The sequence below is a fragment of the Clarias gariepinus genome, chromosome 16 (assembly GCF_024256425.1).
Source record: "Clarias gariepinus isolate MV-2021 ecotype Netherlands chromosome 16, CGAR_prim_01v2, whole genome shotgun sequence".
Lineage (NCBI taxonomy): Eukaryota > Metazoa > Chordata > Actinopteri > Siluriformes > Clariidae > Clarias > Clarias gariepinus.
This window is the reverse complement of record NC_071115.1, coordinates 15,794,842-15,815,137: the sequence shown is the minus strand read 5'-3', so window position 1 is coordinate 15,815,137 and position 20,296 is coordinate 15,794,842. Positions and strand designations below refer to the sequence as shown.

At 37.6% G+C, this 20,296-nt stretch overlaps 1 protein-coding gene across 1 annotated transcript in view; it reads right to left on the bottom strand.

Moving 5' to 3' along the window:
• Positions 1-18,850, bottom strand: part of grin2ca (glutamate receptor, ionotropic, N-methyl D-aspartate 2Ca) — a 66,936-nt gene extending 48,086 nt beyond the window's left edge. Inside the window, exon 1 of the mRNA XM_053515358.1 lies at positions 18,801-18,850. The gene's annotated coding sequence lies outside the window, so the exon portion shown is untranslated. The remainder of the gene's footprint in view (positions 1-18,800) is intronic.
• Between the last annotated feature and the right edge of the window lie 1,446 nt (positions 18,851-20,296).

The window sequence follows — 20,296 nt, the reverse complement described above, 5'->3', positions numbered from 1 at the left end:
GTGTGTGTGTGTGTGCGCGCACATGGTGCCCTGATACAGACTGGTGCTCCATCCAGGGTATATTACTTCCTCACAATAGGCTCAGAATGACCCAAGATGCTGAATGGAAAAAAAAAAAACTTTGAATTTAACCTCACTCACTCATTAACACTGTTAATCATGAAAAGACATAAAACCCTAGAAAAGTTAAATAGCAAATAAATAGGGTTTATTTCTCCCTGGTTGCTGCTATGTATGATATATTCTTCACACATTTAATTATGATAGAAGAGGAGAGGGAAGGAGGAATTCTGACTACTGGAGGGATTATTACTCAGATTTTCTGAATGATTTAATGAATTAACTGAATTTTTTGTCAGTGTGGCTTATTTAAGTTAAACACAAGAATATGGTATACAGCAACAGAGAGTACATTTCTTTATTATATCAATTTCGCTGTAAGAAAATGATTAAATATATATTTCTTAAGGAAGAATAATAAAAATAATAGTAAGAAGAAGCCATATATGTCATACTTTACAGTACAGTGACACCTTTCCCTCGCATATTGTATAATACAGTAGATAATATAATATAATAATAATAATAGGTAGAAATCTGTGGTCAGACTGGGGACTGCGCCCTGATTCAGCTTAGTGAGAGAAGATAGGGTTAAGGGCTTTGCTCGAGGGCCCAATTTGGCCCTTCTGATGAGTAACCCAGAGCCTTGACCCATTGAGCTACCAGTAATTGCCTTTAATGTTCTATGCAGCTTTACTGTACATGTTTATGTATATAAGTTGCTTATCAGTACTTATAAATTATTTTTAATTGCCAAAAAATATTTATCAGTTAAAAAACAACAACATAAAATTAAAATAAAAAAAGGTCTTATTGCATAATCGACAACCAGCTAAGAAGTTGTAGCCGAAGTGACTTGACCTCTACCCGAATTAGTGAGGCTGCTACCAACCAACACTAATTGTCATACAATATTTCTGCCTCTTATAATCTGTTCCTGACTTTTAAATTGCACTCACACGAAACCATGATGAATTTATGCTCCCTAGACATGTAATCCAATCTACGAATCCGCATGTGTCCAAGTCCTCTCTCTCGCTCCATCTCTCTTTTCTTCTCTTTCTCTCTCTTCCCCCCTTACTCTCTCTCTCTATCTCTCTCTCTCTCTTTCACCCTCAAAGCTTAAAACTGTGTCATTTTCTCTGCCTATCCCCCGTTTCTGTCAGTAGCAATTTTCAAATGCGTGACCTCTCTCTCTCTCTCTCTCTCGCTCCCTTTCTCTCTCTCTCTTTCTCTCCTGCTCTTGGCACATTTGCTGTACGGCTTGGCCTGAGAGCATACAGCCCAGATTAGATCAAGGCAAGAGTCAGAGAGCCGAGCTCGCTACCCAACAATACACAAACTGTTCTCTGCCATGTCTGTCTCTCCTAATATCAGTGCATATTTCAAAATGAAGGATAAAGAGCTTTTGCTCTCAAATTATAGGACAAGACAGGGAAATTTTCTCCATTCACAATAACTACAGGACTCCTTAAATTTGCTGGTTTACCACCCTCTAGTGGGAGAGTTGAAGGAAAAAAAAGCAGACAAACGGATAAAATTCAGTAAATATAGGTCTGCCACAAATATGTGTGAGTTTTCTACACATACCTTTGTGTAGAAATGCAGTCAAAGTTCAACTAATCAGTAAACCATAAAGGAAAAATATGGAGAAAGGAATGTTTACAGCTGAAAATATTGCCAAAAAAAAAAGTTTATTAAATCAACAACAATAATTCAATTTCATTAAACGTTTCCCATTAAACTTATTTAAGGCAAGGGAATCCTTAATTATTGGACTCCTACCATGAAAGCAAATCACAACTTTGTGTGACCTACAGACCATTGCTCTATTTACAGTAACCCACCTACTACTCCACATAGCTCTATTTTTCCCTTTATAACTATCTTCCTTTTTCTCATAGCTCCTTTGGTAGTGTTTCCCCTTAACACTTATGTTCCCAGGTTTCATTTGTTTAGTTCTCAAAACATGTTAAAGCAATTAGTTGTTGCAGAAGTATCAATCATACAGCAATTATTTTTTAAGAGGCAAAGAATTGGTGTATGTAAAATAAAAAATAAATAAATTTAAAAACCTGAGCTAAAATTAGGCTAGCTAAAATTACTTGAATATTTTTGAATATTTTGAATACAGAGATACTGTACCTCAGTATATGAATTTAATCCTTTCCAGAGGTGAGTTCTTTATGTGAAATTTCATATTAACATAGGAAATAATGCAAATGTAGATAATCAATTCCAGCACCCCAAAAATATTACCAATATTACTTAATTTCCAACACTATAACCATATTTTTGCATATAAAAACAATGAAAAACATTTACAAAAGACATGTAAATGAACTAAAATATTAAATAAATAGACATTAATCCTCACTTAACCTTAATTTATGATTCCTTTTGGCACAGGCTGCTTTAAAAACAAAACTGAAATTGGCTCCCTTTTCTTCTTGCTGCCGTGCTTGATAACATTCTTGATAACTAAATTTTGCACAAAATGCCAAAAAGAACATAAATTATGCAAATCCATTTTGAACGGATCCTAGACGTGCGCACAACTTAAACGGCATTTAGTTTGGCACGGTTTAGTCGCTCTTATGGCAAAAATGTTTTACATGCTGATGCATGTTTGTTGCAAAATTTTGGTTCTTAAGGCGGTTCTAAACTCTTAGGGTGGCATGTTCTCTGTAAGTACAGCTGTTCGTTAATCCAAATATGTCATTAGCCAATCACGTGCCAGCAACTTGACAAATAATATTCTGAAATTCAAACCGACCATCAGAATGGAGATAAAAGGTAAATTAATTGACTTTAAATGTGACATGGTTGTTGGTGTTGGAGACAAAAAGGTCTCTGGGTGACAATGAGTTGTCGCTGCCAGAAGAATGGCCAGATATTTTTGAACTGAAGGACAACAGTAACTTAAATAACATCTTGTTATAGCCAAGGTATGCCAAAGAGCATCTCTGAACACATCAAAGCAGAAGACCAAATCAGGGGCTACACCTGTCAGCTAGGAACAGGGAACTGAGGCTACAATTCACCCGGATAACCAAAATTGTACAATTAAATTGGAAAAATGTTGCCTGGTCTGGTGAGTCTCAATTTCTGCTGCAACGTTCTGATGGTAGGTTTAGAGTCTGGCATTAACAACATGAAAGCATGTCTCTATCCTGCCTTGTATCCACAGTTCAGTGATGAATATTTTCTTGGCACACAATGGGCCCCTCAGTACCAATTGAGCATTAATTTATGTATTGTTGCTGACCATCTCCATCCCTTTATGACCACAGGATAATGTGCCATTGCCACAAAACTAAAAATCACCTCTAACCAACAAAGCACCTTTGGGTTGTGGAGAAGATTTTGATCATGGATGAGCAGCTGACAAATCTGCAGCTGATGTGAAATGCTATCATGTCAATATGGACCAGAATCTTTAAAGAATGTTTCCAGCACCTTGTTGAATCCATGCCATTAAGAGTTAGGGTAGTTTTGACAGCAAAAACAGGTTCCTACCCTGTACTAGCGAGGTGTACCTAATGTAAGGGCCAGAGAGTCTTTTTGTCAGTGTTTTGACTTAATGTTCATATTGCATATCCAGACATTTAAAATGTAATATCAAAAAACAGATCACAACATCTCATCAAAGCAATAATCCTGCAACTCAAAAACTGTTCCTATGTGTAACGTCTTTGTTTTATTGCACAAGAATTTCATTATATCAAATAAAGATTCTGGTACCTTTGTGCATTCCCAAGCATCTCAGGTTATAAAACTTTATATAGTACATAGTAAATAATACAGAATATGGGTAATATCTGGTACTTGGATAATGTCATGGTTTTGCATGTTCAGAATCAGTATATGCTCAAGCTAAACTTAAGGCTTTTATACAAAAGGGTAAGGTGTGACACGATAGTGTGGTTATGCTATTTACAATTTCAAGTATAGATTACACAAGCAAGGATTAATAGTTGGGGTTGGCCACCCCTCCAGAATATGTCTCTAATGTGGACAGTGATAGAGGGCCAAGGTGAAATTTCTTGGTTTGGCATCCGAACAAAACGTCTCAAAGCAGCATTATAATTGTCACAACCTATTACTGTAGATCAGACCACTATTTTTAAGTCTATGTTGTGTTTTGTGGCAGACAAAACTTGAAACAACAAGTTTTAAGTCTACTTGTCATTAAATCACTTCTGGCAGGAGGCCGCAAGGATTTAACTTGTCCATCACTGTGACTGACAGACCAGTTCAGATACAGGTTGACAAGTGGACAGATGCGCACAAGGGCATGTTTTCTGGTTTTATTAGAACTAACAGACAAAACAGGGGTGAACAAAGTCATGACAAGCTCTAGACTTTGACAGAAAAAAGTTATAACAAACCTTAGACTTTAACTATGAATTCAGGTTATTAGGGATCAATAGTAAAAAAAACAGTGCTTATTTATTTCTGCTTAGTAACTGCCTGATCAACGTAGATTTTTTGGGAAATAGAAGCAAATAAATACATTAGAAAAACTTGCAAGCAAGTACTAACAGCTTAATACAGAAAGAGGAATACTAACAGTGATTACGGTTTAAATGAAACAATCTTTGTATATCTCTTTATTAAAACAAAAAAAAGAAGAAGAAATACATTGTTGGTTTAAATCCCTATACAGTTACAGGTGTGAATATTTAAAGCACTTGACAGATACAGGAAGTGGCATGGTGTTACACCCCTACTGTAAAATGAACTGTAGAAAAAACAAGTACAGTATATCAATTACACACGAATTGACACACACACACACACACACACACACATATTCTCAGGATAACCTGACTTGAACATCTTTTTAGGACACACAGTACTGTTTGACTTTATGTCATACAGTTTTGGAAGAGTAATGACTTATAATTACACCAGTGTCACCTAGAAGAAGTTTGGTTTCTCTCAAGGTTTCTATCATACATCATTTCAAGATGGTTTTTCTTGCCGCTGTTGTTTTTGGCTTACTCATTAAGGATCATATTAAATCTATATAAGGGTCCAGACGCAACGGAGAGCGTGGAAAGGAGGTGAAGAGGTGGGTACAGGCAGGTTGGAATGGGTGGAGAAAAGTGTCAGGTGTGTTGTGCGATAAAAGAGTATCAGCGAGAATGAAAGGAAAGGTGTACAGGACAGTGGTGAGACCAGCGATGCTCTACGGCTTAGAGACAGTGGCATTGAAGAAAAGACAGGAGGCAGAGTTGGAGGTAGCAGAGCTGAAGATGTTGAGGTTCTCTTTGGGAGTGACAAGGATGGAATAGGATCAAGAATGAGTTCATCAGAGGGACAACTCATGTTAGATGTTTTGGAGATAAAGTCAGGGAGCAAACTAAAGTGAGACATAATGTTTCAGTCCTGGTCCTTTTCCTTCCCTGATGCTGGCAACAAAATCTTTTTTAACTCATGAGTAACACATTTTTAAATGTGGAGTGTTTTTAGACACACTTTTTTGGAAAAGACTGTAGTGACATCATCCCTTTGGTGTATTGTTTATAAACATTACAAACCTCCTGTGATAATATTACACTAGGAACATATAATATGTCCATCTCTCCTTTTGGGTAAGAGAGAATACTGGTATACAAATACTTTAGTCACGGCTGTAGAGTTTGATTTATGTGACATTGAGAGATTTGCTCTTTGATGATCCCAAGCAATTAAGGAAGACAGATTTACGAATGGCTTTAGGATGCGTCACAATATTTGCACATATGCTCTAAGTGATTTGATCAATAGGTTGAACATGATAAGCATAACAGATTTGTTTAGGCTTTTCAGTTGCATGTAATTATAGATTTTTGCCCATTTGTTATATATTGGTGCAAATTGTTGTTGCCTATACAATGGCACTAAGGAATCATGTTTTTATCCAGTAGTTTATGAGGTTTATAAGCTACCATGATTAGAAACCCCAGAAGCACTATACTGTAAAGACAGGTTTGTTTCATTGCACTTCAGTTATAATCTCACACCTCCAGGGTTGGAGTTTGAATCTTGCTTTCATTCTGGTTGCATAGGGTTTGCATGTTTCCCATAAGTTTCCAAAGACATGCATTATAAGCTTGTTGGCATTTCTAAATCGCATTGGGTTGGTACACCCATGAGTAAGCACTGTGATTTTCTCTAAGCTAAAATATATTATAATTTTTCTGCCATTTTAGCTTAAAGAGCATTTAAAGTTTTGCTTAACCTAACATTAATGTCATTAAAAAGACTTGATTCTAATATTAAATGGTGTACAGTGATGATACAGTACACAAATCTCTCAGCAGTAGCAGTAGCAAGGACAATGTTACCCAATTAAGCAGTATCCCACAAGATGAGGTGCTGTTGTACTGACTATCAGTATAATTTGATTGTAGACACAAGGCCGCAGGTTGAGTACCAATGATGGCATTTATGAGGCAGTTATGATGGCAATATAAGCAGCTGTGCTTATATTTAGTACAACAGCATGAACTCGAGTGTGATATTGCTTTTGTGCCACAGTTTTTAAAATGCGAGTCACTGTAAACAGATTATGATCTTTTTTATATTTAACCAGTTATTTGGCACCGCCAGCACATATCCTTCCACGACTGGATGAACTAGCTTTTAGCTGATGACTGACAGTTAGCGATTGACATTTAGGTGTAATTAACAAGGGTGAAACTAGTTTTAAATTCTGTTCTGGTGTTGAATCCCAAATAGCATAAAATGAAAAGCTGGTACACTATGTAGGGTGTAGAATCCTTTGTTCCACACAACAAGTAGGGCTGTTGTAAACTGTAAGGCTAAAGCCCAATCCCAATTCTATTTTCTACCCCTTCCCCTACCCCTCGCCCCTTCCCCTTGTCCCTTGAAACGAAGTGGAAAGGGAAAGGGTTAAAATATTTCCCCTAAGAAATGGGACACCACTACAACACTGTTATACGTCATCATACGTATCCGTTCATTTACATGTACACATATGGCCGTAGGCAAAACAAACAATGCGTTATCAAATGCTCGGCAAACTGCCGTGCTACTGAACTTTCATATTTGTTTGTAGCATGCAGTAAAGTGTATATAACATAAAAATATATTTTTGTAATATCGCAATCGGTGCTATCCGCTAGCCAATTTTAGATTAAATTTTTAGATTAAAACGTTTCTTTACAGAAAAACACCATAAACACAAACACAAGAATAAAGGTAATATACATAGTATAATGAAAACTTGTCATAAAAATCCTTATTAATGGCAAAAATTTGTTACATTTAAGGGTCTGCTTGCTCGAGTGAGCAGCCATGTTGAAAATTTCGCTTAGCCCTTCGTTTGAAGTGAGGTCCCGAAAAATCTTCGTTTGGAGGGCTATCTGGCCCTTCCCCTTACCCCTACCCCTCCAACCAAAAGAGAAATGAGACACCCCTAACCCTTCACGTGAACGTGCCAAACGGAGGGGTAGGGCTAAGTGTAGGGGTATGGGGTAGAATTGGGATTGGGCTTAACTGTGAATTGGAGTACAGTCAAAACTTGGTTTGTAAGTGTTTTGCAAACCGAGCAAAAATTGGAATAAATTTTAACTCTGTGAAAAAGCAAGGTCTTGAAATATAAGCAGTATTGTGTGTAATCGTCTCCCATGCTTGGTCTCAGTGCGCGTGAGTCACTCGTACACAGTAGACCCCTTCCTGCTACTCTCTTCTCTCTGGTCTCAATCACTACAGCCACAATTATTTTTAAAGGTAAAGTGCAGGGTAATTTGTTTTATTTTTACTTTATATTTTGTAATAATTCTTTTTATATAAATATTTTTGGGTTGTGGAATGAATCATCAGAATTTCCATTATAGGGGACATTTGCTTTGATATACAAGTGCTTTGATATACAAGCACTCTTCCAGAATGAATTATGCTAACAATCCAGGGTGTAACTGAATTACAGTAATTAAACATCCCACTGGTGTTGTGCTCTGTAACAACAGTCAAGGAATGCCTCTTATCCCAAAAAAATTACCTGGTTGTACCTTACTGTCTTCGAACAGTAAACATGTGTAATAGGTAAGGATTCCCCTGCTAAAAAATCCAGCTTTGGATTTTTCTGACTAACTACCAGCAACCAAAATAGAGGCTGAGCAGGTTAATCTTGTGGATGGAATCCATTAATAGATAGATTGTGATTAATAGATTATTTTCATTTATCAAACAATTTAGTCAAGACATGGCTGGAAGGTGCCACTCTCCCACTTGTGTTTTTGCAGATAGTAGCTGATCAGACCAAGCAAATTTTTTCATCAGGGCTTTTCATTACAGGTACACTGGTGGCTGAGTGGTTAAGACTCTCAGTAATAGATCAGAAGTTGGGTGCACTCGGACCCCAACTTTTTAAGAAGCTGGAATGTGTGACAAAATGAATTTCACAGTGCTGCAATTTTATATAAGACAAATAAAATAATTTAAACTTCTTTGATTATTGAAGAGGCATGCGGCAAGTGTGGGACCCCATGGAACCGAACAAATAACAAGAGCTTAGCTTTCATTACAAGAGCTCACTTTCATTACTTTTTCCGGTAAGGGCAAAAGGTTAAAGATTTGTGTGACAACGAAAGACAGAATGCTAGAGATCATATTAATGGTGGTTTGCTTTTTGCATTTATCGATTATTGAATGCATCATCTTAAAAATGCAAAATAAAATTTAGTCAGTTTTTTAAATAAAAACTATATGTCTGAATAGTTAATTAAAGTAAAAAAAAATCTAAATACTTTCTGAATGCACTGGATATCTTGCTCACTCCATTGCTTTTTGTTGCATTTATGCTTACAGTACTATATACCTCTACTCAAGTTTTTTTTTTTTTTTTTGAAAAATAGAAGCAGATTAGAAAATACTGTAGAAAGTTGTAAGAAAAAAACAACTTAATTCCAGTAATAGGACTAAAAACAGTCTAGCACACATCTCTAGTTTACTGTATCATTATCTAAAACAGTCATGTTAACATCTCTCTGTTTATTTTATACTAAGAGTATAACCCAGACTAGTAATCCTGAATAATCCTTAATACAATTGTCACCTAAAAAATTCACAATACCAGGTTTAAGCTCTTTACTAAGAATATTATTTCAGTATGCTATTCTTGCCTCCATTGAAGAGGCATCAGTTTGCATATTATTCATCTCTGCCATGGTAAAGGCTCTGTTCGGTTATTCTTTATTTAACTCCAGTAAAATTTTTATTTCGTAATCGGCGTGAAAGCTGACTGAAAATGCAACACAGCAGATAAGAACCTGCAAAATATCCCCAGATTTTGGACCATCTTCTGCGCTCATTTATCTTTCAGCTGAACACCACAAGCCAGAAGAACTTGACTTACAGGCTACATCTCAATCATCATCTGTACCGCTTTATCCTGTACACAGGGGAGCTTATCCCAGGAGACTTAGGGGGCGAGGCAGGGTACACCCTGGACAAGGTGCCAATCCACACACACATTCTCATCACTACATGCAATTTGGAAACACCAATTAGCCTAATCTGCATGTCTTTGGACTGTAGGAGGAAACTAGAGTACTTTGGAAGAAACCCACCAAGCACAAGAAGAACATGTAAGTTCCATGCACACAGACCCGAGACGGGAATCGAACCCAAACTCTGAAGGTGCACATTGACAGTGCTGACCACTAATCCAACGTGTCATCTTATACTACTATTTGCATTAACTCTAATTTGAGCTACAATGAAGAGGGTGTCAAGTTGCAACTACAACAAGCTGCAGTTTTCTAAAAAAAATTATTAAATAGGTGTTTTTCTCCTTTATTACTTTACTTGCAGACAGACTAACTAGTAATGGGCTTTACTTTTCTCAATACAAAGGTCAGTGTGTAATTAACTAATATATGGGTGTTCAATCAATTGCCCCCATTCCCTTGCCTTCCAAAAAAAGGAGGAAATGTGATAATGTAATCACAGAGAAGGTTGGCAAGACCACAAATGCAGAGAAAAAGAGAGAAATAAACACAGCACTTGGTGAGATTTAGTCTCTCACAACCTCCCTGAACAGAATTTAAAATCCCACTGACCCCCTTTTCATTGCAGTGGATTGCCAGCATTGTTTAGAGAAACTACCCTTTTGGGGTTTTTTTCTTGGAGAGTGATAATTGATTTCTAACCCACTATACCATCTAACCTTTTTCTAAAGGGAAAAGGGGTGATTTTCACTATATAAGCATGCACTTCTCTATACAAACACATGTTTAAAACGTTTTGCATTCAGCTGCAGAAGTATTTCAATTTCCTCTGTTTTCATGTTGTGCATTCTTATTGGCAGCTGAGTCTCTCAATGGATTTAGCTATAGTTTCGTCCGAGGCTTTCACTCACGCAGTCTCAGCCGTGTTTGTTGTTGCTGTTAAATTTTTTTTCTTTATCATCAGATGGATAATGAGACTGCTTAAAATGCACCATACGACTAAAGTCTCTTCACTTCCTGGAGAATATCGTACTCAATCACACTTTAAGCCAAATGCAGTGATCATGCGTGATCCAGAATAAATGTTACACCTCATTTTCAAACAAAGGCTGCAAACCTAATGACAGTAAAATGCTTCACCTGCGCTTTAATGTGGAAAAAGATTTAAGGACATTATTATAACATTACAATAGCACTCTATTTATATTTTCCATCTTTGATGTAGCTCTTACTCTATGTGGTGCAAAGTACAGCAACCATCTTCATTCCTGCACCATGTTTTTTTGAACAACAGAAACCAATAACTGTTAATGATGATTTAAGTCTTGTTCGATATATGCAGGGTAATAAAATGTGCAGTTATATAGCAGTCATTAGGTGATCTATTACATAATTAAAACTTGCCCAAAGATGTATCTGATCTATATGCGAAGGAACCTGCTGATCTGTGCAAACAATTAGAAGAAAATGGCTTAAGACTTTAACCTAAGCAAACCTTTATGATTTTAAGGGTAATCTAGGTGGAGGCGATCAATCCTAAATCCTTTAACGGTCTTCCTACTGTTCATTATTTATACCGCTTATCCTGTGTAGGGTCGCAGCCTTACAGTATGTTAGGGTTCCGAGGGCACAAGGCAATATGGAAACATAAATCAGCACATGTTTTTGCACTGTAGGAGGGCACTAGAGTAAAAGGAGAAAAACATTACAGTAGGTTGAAGCTGATTGGATGAAACAGGTTTTGACTACAGCAAACTACTAGAGAGAAAATGTTTTAAATATGAAAATCATCGTAATAAGTGATGTCTTCAGTGCCAGTAGTCTGTGTGTGTGTTTGTGTGACCCTGTTACGCCATAATTGTAGCACCTAGTACCTCTTCATTCAGATAACATCAAGCTTTACCGTTCTTTTACACACACGCACACACACTTGCACACACACACACACAAACAGTCCCTTGGTGATCTGTATATTAGCATAATGCTTTGCTGTTTCATCTAGGTCATAGATGTCCTTGGCACCAGATTATTGTTTCTTGGGTGTACAACTGATCTGCATCTCAAACTATTTACAGCAGCATGGAAGCAAGGACAATGTGATTGAACAAACTGATTGACATTCAGGGACTGATGGGGTTGCAGTTTAGTGCTTCAAAAATGAATTCTTTAGGCTATGCTATTAAGTGAGGTGTTACACACCTCAGGTTCCCAGGCAACAGATCTTCATTTGTCCCTTATTAGATTTACAATGGAATAGAATAGAAACTCTTTTAGTAAAGGTTTTAATTTTTTTTTTTAAATAGCTAACTGACATGATTCAATACAAGCATTACACTGATTATAAAGGCTCTCCCTCATTGTCTATACTGCTTTATCCTGTATACAGAGGTGCAAAAGGCCTGGAGCCTATTCCAGAAGACTTAAAGCCCAATGTGAGGTACAACCTGGATGGGGTACCAATCCATCTCAGAGGCACACACATACACACGCTCATTCACACTATGGCCTAATCTGCATGTCTTTGGACCAGAGGCAGGAATCGAACCCATACCCTGGTGGTGCAAGGCGACATTGCTTACCACTAAGCCATTTTGTTTGCGTTCTATTCAAATTCCCAGAACTTAAGTACCTTTTTACAGTTTCCTTTCTTTATAGTTTTGTCATGTCTATGCACAATCTGGGTGTGTTACGGTTGTAACACACAATTACAGATTATTATACAGTAATATTGTAGATTTAGAGCTGCAGTTGCATAATGTCATATTGTAAAAGATGACATTATGTTTATTAACTGTCCCAAAAATGCCTTATTCGTTCATCATAAGTAAGTTCTGATGTTTCTGTTCTTTATTTTGAGGACAACTGAACTTTCTAAAATTATTATTCCTGGGAATCACACAAATGTAAAGACATAAGGTTGAAAAATGCTTGCATGTTCCTGTAATCTCGTTGATGTCTCATTACAAAGCCGCCCCCTTGAATTTATTTACTGAATATACAGTGATCCGCTATAACATTAACATCACCGCTGGGTGATGTGAACAACATTGATCACCAACTTTATACCAGCAAACTGGGGATGGGCTTCCCCATGCCCACGGGGGCAAAAGGCCAGTCTATCCAATCGAATCCCACAGAAAAGCTAATGCAGCATAAATTGCCAAAAAAGATCAATGCTGTCAACAACAAAAAAGGCATTAGAACATCCCATGCACCACAGCCCACCATGCGAAGAGCCCTTGGCTGCTGACCAGGCCCCCAAACCTCCCCAGATCACAATCTGATCGATCACCCATGAGATGCACCGGACATACAGGTCTGATCCACAGAGGCCCCACCTCACGACCCACAGCACCAAAAGAATCTGCTGCCAATATCCTGGTGCCAGAGACCACAGCCCACCACAGACATTCTTGTGCTTTGCCATGGATTAGCACTCCATCGAGGATGTACTGTGCCCCAAGTTCCCTGGGATGGGCTCCAGCCCCAACCAAACCCCAATCCTACCCCAAATCTATGATATATAGCCTAAGTACCATAGGATTTATGTTAAACAGTCTTACTTAAGTGTAATCTTAGTGTGTCAAGTTATTCTGTATAAAGCAGAAGAATGTTAAGCATTTCGTATTCTTTCTCTAATTAGGCATTTCCTAATACTTTTATACACTGTCTAGCCAAAAGACCTAAACAGTATATAACAGAGATTTCATTCACTTACCTTTGGCTTTGATTCTTTTTAATCCTTGTTTAACAAAATTCTATTTATTGATCATTGAGATTAATGGGATCAAAATATATCAAATTGGTATTGCAACTAACTCTATTTCCTGGACACAAGAAAAAGTCGCACACACTCATTCACATTTAGCTTTGATTACAGCACACAATGTGGTGGCCAGTTTATGTATGAAAATGATTCCCCACGCTACCAGAGCCAATCAGAGAAGGAAAATTCCATTGATGTAATAATCGGGCCATTCAGTACATTCAGGTCATCAGCTGATTTCATTTTATTACCACATAACGTTGCTGAGTCTAGACCCCAAGAACTAAAGCAACCCCGGGTCTAGGCTCATTTTCCACTGCTCCAAAGTCCAACCTTTATGCTCCCTAGCAAACCGAGCAACGCCCTTTTTTCTGATTAGTCTCACTAAAATGGTTTTCTTTTGGCCACATAGTTGTTTAGTCCCAATTCTCTAAAGTCCAAAGTTCTTGGTTTTGATAATGTGTTGTTCTTAATCCACTTCCAGCAATTGAAAATCACTTTAGTTGTTTTCTTTGCTTGATTCAGCCCAATAATTTTACCCTTCTGAAATGCTGATCTTTTTTTGGCCATGCAGTATATCATAGCACTGCTGAATTCTTAGTTCTGATGGGCAGAACAGCTTAAATTCATCACAGATTTATATTAACTCATTGTATGTGCTTTTTAATATAGATTATAATTCGTCTAGTAACAACTTGGACTTCCAGAGGAAGAGATTGTAAGCCTATGTATAGTCCTTGATATGGTAACGTTTTCTGTAGGGAGATTATTATTTGGCATCTTTGGAAGGAGTCTGCAGTGTCAGTGCTTAACTTGTTTTTGGATTTTTCTCAGGCCTTAATGCAGCTTAAAATATATTAAAAGTACAATGTACTGTGTTTTACTAACTAAACATTGTAATTGTTGGTCTGGTTTGATTCGGTTGACAGAATCCCACTGCTTTCTTAGTGTAATATTATGTCATCTGTCTGAGCCTGAGCTAATAACCTGTTTTACATCAAAGCACTTTTCATATCTATAAAAGGAATATAATTCATTTTTGCCCTCTCTTTCTTTTTTTCATTTCTTTCTCCGTCCTTTTTTTTTTTTTTTTTTTTTTGATCAACAGTCTGTCAGAATTTTTTTTGTTGTACTCAGTGGACAAAGCGTCAGACGCTGGTGCACGTCGTTCGCCAGCCTGAATACAAATGGCGGCATGTGGGACATTCCAGTCTCCACACACACGCAAAAGGCGCGAGCTCTGGAATTAGTGCGCGAAAGGAGACGTTCTGTTGGAGCTCCTGCACATGACGCTCTCGCACATAACACTGCTGAGACTCGGATTTTCTCGCTTCTGTGGAAAGTTGCTATTTTCCCCCGTTTCACACCAGCTCATGATAAGTCAAAGAAACAGAGAAAGAGATCCATGATGGCTGTGGAAGTGCTCACACAAGAGCTCATGACCTTGATCCAATCTTTACTGGAAGGGAGGTGGCTGTTTAGTTTTGTGTGTGTGCATGTAATCTGAGAGCCGTCTCCCAATCTTCATCACATCTTTCATTAAATGAGGGTTTATTAGCCCCTACAGGCTCATTAAATGCTCTCCTTCCCTATATGATCAGCTTTACTACATACAGAACACTTCCTTATATAGGGGCAATATTTATGTTACGCGATTGTATATGTAAAGTGCTCTGTGCTGGGACAGTGTCTCTAAAATGTTTAAGCTTTCATTAGGACGATGGGCTCTTAGTGGCAGCTTGCTGACAAAGCATCAACTAAAGGCTGTGATGCAGAGCTGGAGGTCATTCTGTGGGGAAACAAGGAGACGGCTCGGAGATGAGCTGGAGCCGAGAAATATGTATCAGTCATTCATCTGGAAGTCAAACGCTGGCGTGACAGCTTTTACGGCCGAGACTCGGAGCTGGTGTCTGAGTGGACAGTAAAGTCGGCAGATCTTTAAGTGGCTGTTTGTTACCCTGTTTGTACGCAGCAGTGGAATTCCTGTGCGGCCGTATCGATGTCTGTTTGGCCTAATCTCGGGCTTTACTGCTTTTCCTTTTCAGCTAGAACTGTAACTCTACTAAGGCAATGTGCTTTGGGCCATTTAGAATCAATATTGTTCCCCACTGTGTGTGCATGCGTGTGCATGCTGTACAGTATATTGATGTATGTGGGTGTGCCCTCACAATTCAAGTTGATGGCATGATTAAACCAACATCTGCTTAAACATCTGCACTTAATTGCTGATTTTATTCATCGATTTTGCTCCTTTAGGTCCACACACTCAGAGACAACAAGCAAGGTTTGGTGCTTTCCCCTGAAATGTCACTCGCGAAGAAGCTTCAATAGGATATCCTGCACCAGATGGTACACCATCTTCAGGTGAGCAGTGGCCTCAAAGGCAATTTTATTGAGCTCATTTGTATGAGGAATTTGAAATGAAAAGATATTTTCATCTTTTATTTTTAAATTAAAAATCATTCATTCATTTATTCATTTATAGTTTATATGTGCATGTTGTAGTATATAATTAAATGTTATCTTGTGCACTTATCTAGTAAGTGGAGTGTGTGCAGTGTACTGTACATATAACTTAAGTGGTAAATAATGATATTTAATCTAAATGTAAAATACATGTAATGTTTAGTAATATACTAAATATATACAGCGTTATTAATATAGTGTTATGTCATAACAAGGATAGTAATGCATTACCATTTTGATCTCACTGGAATGTTTGGCTGATGCCCACAAGGACAACAGATCTTCTTTTAATCATTTTTATTTATTTATTTATTTATTTTATTTATTTATTTCTGGGTTAGATTTAGGTGTAGACAAAACGTTAAATCTCTGCATTAATAATTATCTTTGTGGAAGGTCCTCTGGAAGATGGTAAGACAAGGGTGTGTGTGTGTGTGTGAGTGTTTGTGTGTATGTGTGTGCAGGCATGCTCATCTGTAAGCACACATTTAGCTATGTGTGTGTGCAAGAACAAGAGACCAGAGCAAGTGTTCTCAAATGTGTGTGTGTGTGTGTGTGTGTGTGTGTATGTGTGTGAACCCTGCTGTGTGGTGCACCATTTTTTGCCATGTAGAGCCAGCATACCCTGGGCTCAATGCATCTGTTCCATCCACACACACTGAGATGGTCAAGCCTGTCTTTTTAACTCTTTGCTGACACGTACCATTACACGCAGAACACTCAAGAAGGCCAGAATCTATCTTCATTTACTTTTTCACTGGTATGGACACACACACTTTCTTCACAATGAGTTTATTTGATTTTTTTTTTTTTTATCTAAATGAGTAAGGGCTTTGCCAAGTACTTTACAATGTTATGTGTAATAAAGCTTTAATGGTCTTTTTATGCTTAAAGTGTTACTAATGCAATCAATATGATCATCTGAGTTGTACAAGACACTCTGCTGGCTCAAACACACTACAGTGCATAGACTGGGTTGGGGATAGAAGAAAATTTGCTATTCTATAAAAATAAAAGAAGTCACTTTCATAAAAGAATTTGTATTTTCATATTGTTAATGCATGAATAATAGCAGGGAAGGTAAACTTTAAAATAGGTGATTAAGAATAAGGAAAGTTTTCTTACTACTGTATGCACAGAACAAGGATCAGGCTGCCTGCTTAACATCTGTAACACTGGCCTCCCAGGAACTCCCTAAATAGCCCAAACATGTTGAAATTGCTTGGGGTGAGGTCAGGATATGGATAATATGGCAGTGGTACTCAAAGTCAGATGCATCTCTTCCACAAGTTGGCAACAAATTATATGGTAATTTTTAAAGATCAGGGGTTCCACTCGCTGAATGTGTGGGAGCAAATACAGTGGGCTCCAAGCCATCTCGGCCGGGAATGTCATTCACGGACATACAGCCTTCTTTAAAACATCTGCACCATTTTACTGCGGCTTACAATCTCATCAACCTACCACGCTCGAAGTCTTCTGTAAATGTCAATTAGTTTTACGCCTAAATTTATAATAAATTTTGTCATATGAGAAAATGTTCCTTAAACTTCATTCCTGCTTTGTCATTCATCTGACCTTGGCTTATTTTGATGCCTACCAAAAAAAAAAGAATCAAGTTTGAAATGGACCTTGAAAGGACAAATGATGGTATAATAATGTGATAATGTGAAGATCTTGAGCCATACAGGATACAATTTTTGACCTTAAGGTCAAGGTCAATGCAACTTCTTAACTTTTCTATATTTTTTTTTTTTTTTAAATTATACTTATTAGAATTTTTAAATATATTCTATATTTAAAGTTTCTGTAAAAATAATATAATTATTTTTACAGAAACTTTAAATATAGAATATATTAAAAAATTCTAATAAGTATAATTTTTATTTTTTTTTATATATATATACATATATATATATATATATATATATATATATATATATATATAATTTATATATATATATATATATATATATATATATATATATATATATATATATAAATAATTTTCTAACATTTAAAGGTTTTATATATATATATTACAATTTATATATATATATATATATATATATATATATATATATATATATATATTTATATATTATATATTTATTACAAATATATATATATATACACTATATATAAAAAAAAATTTAAATAAACTTTAAATATATGAACGTATAGAAGTTGCATTTACTTTGACCTTGATATATAATATTATACATAGTATTTTCCCCCCCAGTGTCCTCTATCTAACACTTACAGGATTAGCTCACTTTTGGCATAATTAATAATTATTATTCTAACATCATCAACCTCTTGATTGTTTAGCACAAAACTTCAGTGAATAAGCCATTTGTTGAATTTTTTTTTTTTTTTTTTTGCATTCTCCCCTGTGTTGTTCCTCATCCTGTGTCATTTGTCCTTTTCCTATTAAAAGACAATAAAAAGCTTTCACCCTTGGTACACGGTCCCCTTAGGTAAAGAGTGCTATCACATTCACAATGGGCCATGTCCTAAACGCATCAGATGATGCATACCCTCCTGAGTAATAAGTAGACCGGTGGTAATTACTGCAGCTCATCAGCGCTTCAGTGTCTTCTGCGCTCAGCTCACTACACTTTGCTTTTACTCTCACTACAGTTACTGGTACTTTCTTACAGCAGGTGTGCAAGGACAAATTCTCTCTTTTTGGCTACTTGCCGCTCCATAAATATAGACATAAATAAAGCCATATTTTGTTCCACCTTTGAGAGATAAAGACAAACAGGAAATCCTTTACAGTCCCAGCAAGCATCCTACCTGTGGATGAACTCCCTCGCAAACATAGCACCTGTTTAACAAATACAGCGGGGCACTTTCATACACGTGTACACACACCTGAATGCACAGACCTCATCACACACTGCTTTCACACAACACAAAACACACCACCTAAAAATATCCATGACACCTTTACACGCATTGCAAATACTCAGACGTGCCCGAGCAGTAGTTAACTATTGGCTCCACACATCCCAGCAGAATGAAAAGTGATCAGTTACCTGCAATGACAAACCGCATCCAGCCCAAGCTCCTGACAACACATTCCTCCTCTGTGACTCCGATGTCCCGTTTCTTTTTCTTTCTTTCTTTTTTTTTCCCCCCCTCTCACTCTCGCTCCCCACTCTGTCCCTCTGTACGGCTCAGTCTCAGCTTCCCGCACTTGTTTGAGTCTATTTCAGAGTGGATAGAGGAGCCTGCTGTGACGGTGGCATGGTTTCGAGCAGTTTGGCAGAAGGTCACATCATCTTGTTCTGTAAGGGGAGGGTGGGATGAGGCAGGAGGGGAGGGATGGGAGTGAGTGAGGGAGTGAGTGAGTGAGGGAGAGGGAAGGAGCGGAGGGTGAGCGAGAAAAGGTAGAGTAAATGAATACGTATATAGAAAGATGTCTAGACAGTTAAGTGAGCAATAATATTAATATCAGCTGTGATAAGGATCCTAAAAAAGATAGTATAACAATAAACATGTTCAAGTCAAAGGATGTTCTCATTTTTTTCTTAAGGTGCAAAACAATTAACCACATAGAGCAAAGAAACAGTAAATACTTCAGAGTAAAAAAAAAACAACAGTCTTTCGTCCCCCCGGCAAACACAAGAGAAGGAAAAGTATCTGTGAAAGATGATGATGAACCTCGATTACCTGGTTTCCCGCTGTGTGTCCACTGTGCTCTTGTCATTAAGGACAAGCTGAAATTACTCCAGATGCAGATGGGGTATGGAGGCTGGCAGACAGATGGCACAGACCAGCGGGCAGGGCTGCGACCATTTTCTGTTCTTGTTGCAGGTTGTAACTTTGCTTTTTTTTTCTTCTTTCAGTAAAGCTCTTGTCTTTCCTCTCTACCAGAATAATTGCACAGGTTAAAGGTTTCTACAGTATCCTCTAAAAACTGTTGTTTGTTTGTAGAGAATACTTGGTGAGTGGTGTCTTGGCCCTTTCGGATTACAGCGTCCGGTTGTAATCCTGCGCCCTCGTCCACTACGTGTCAGAGCAAGGGCTTGTGAGCCGTAATCATTATGTCGTAAGGATTTATCCTGCATGTCCCCACTACTCCACTCCACCCTACCCCACCCCACTCCATTCCTGCTCTGTTCCTCTCTCACTTATCCTGTTCTCTCTTCTCCCACCACGTCTCTCTCTCTCTCTCTCTCTCTCTCTCTCTCTCCCTCCCTCACAAAAGTCCCACACTGTGGTTCTTATATTTCTCAACCTCACACACATTCGATGCACCTCTCGTTTCTTTCATGTTAGGGTTCTCTTTCATTCTATCGATAGAATAGAGACGCGTCCTCTCTTCATTTTCTCTTTCATTCGCCCTTGAGATATGCCACTCATCAACAGGTCTAAGAGACGATGCTGTTCGAGATGTAAATCAATTCTCTAAGACACACACTTAGTCCTTGAAGCTTTATGGTGATTATATGGAAAGAGAAACAGTAGGCATGATTGTGAACACGCTAATTATGGACGTCGAACAGGTCTAATTCGCTTCGCCGAGCTT